Here is a 1267-nt window from a genome sequence, read left to right on the forward strand (position 1 = left end):
TGTGTGTGTGTGCGTGTGAGGTGTGTGTGTGTGAGGTGTGCGTGTGTGAGGTGTGCGTGTGTGAGGTGTGCGTGTGTGTGTGCGTGTGTGTGTGTGTGTGTGTGAGAGGAGACGCAGGCCAGTGGGAGGGAGACGGACGGTCAAACGTGTTTTCCACCGAGTTATCATAAGCGTGAGGTTTCTGCAGTCCTGCCGTGACTTGGCCTTCACTTCTCTTTCCAAAGGCATCGCTATGATTCACTTTCTGTCCCGTTTTAGCGTTGAAATCGCTGTGTGTAATGAGTTGTGTACAGTAGCATGTGCGCATCAGTCTTATTTTAGTATCACTGCCATATTATTATAGCTTTACATTTTTTAATTTTTTTAAATACTTAAATTTAAAAAAAGTTTTTGCAAATTTTGTTGTCTTTTTGTCATTTTAGTTGTCTTTTTAGTTATTTTAGCAAGTCATGTTCAAATAAAAGTGAGAAATGTTGCCTTGGTAACTAGCTTAAAATAAGTTTAAGTTTTTGTATGTTTTATGTCAGTTAACATTTATTTCAAGTAACATGTTTTATGGTTTTAGTTTTAGTTAACAATAATACCACTATCAATATTTTTTATTTTAGTTTAGTTTATTCTTCATTATTTTTTTCAAACAAAAACAAAAAATCTCAGAATTTGCCAAATATGTTGGATAAATCAGATGGCGTACATGATAGAAAACTAACAATAATTAAATAAAAACATATATACAAGGTTGTTTTCCATGTCAGAATTATACATCATTTTCCTCTACACTGCAATGCAAAAACAAAACAAAACAAAAATATACACAAAAAGTGTATTATATCAAATATTGTATAATACGCTGTACTAAGAATGTGATTTATTTACTCCGGTGTGTCCATGTCCAGTAATGTATGTTGGGAAGCATGTAAATACACAGGTGATGCAGATATTCAACATCAAACTCGTACATAGACAATGTCTCTTTTGGGCTTAAACGAGGATTTTAATCTCTCATCTTTTTTGTGATTTTTTCCCCATTTCTTTCTTGGACATGATGTTTATGAACTGCATTTTTGCCTGACATGTCATTGTTGCCACTATTATTATTTGTTTCAGATAGAACTGAACTGCAGTGTGTGGACTGACTGTTTTATTATAAACACAAGATCATACTCATTGCTTTGTATATTCAATTCGATTCAAGTTTATTTCAGAGAATTCTGTAAAGCTTGTAAAGCTAATTCCTGAGAAGCAGAGCATTGACTGGTTGACAGCC

At 34.1% G+C, this 1267-nt stretch overlaps 1 protein-coding gene across 1 annotated transcript in view; it reads right to left on the reverse strand.

Moving 5' to 3' along the window:
* LOC107566252 (sodium/potassium/calcium exchanger 2-like) overlaps nt 1–1267 on the reverse strand; it is a 51338-nt gene that overhangs the window by 16423 nt on the left and 33648 nt on the right. The gene's annotated exons all lie outside the window — the stretch shown is intronic.

This window comes from Sinocyclocheilus grahami, unplaced genomic scaffold (assembly GCF_001515645.1).
Source record: "Sinocyclocheilus grahami isolate Dianchi unplaced genomic scaffold, SAMN03320097.WGS_v1.1 scaffold1064.1, whole genome shotgun sequence".
NCBI lineage: Eukaryota > Metazoa > Chordata > Actinopteri > Cypriniformes > Cyprinidae > Sinocyclocheilus > Sinocyclocheilus grahami.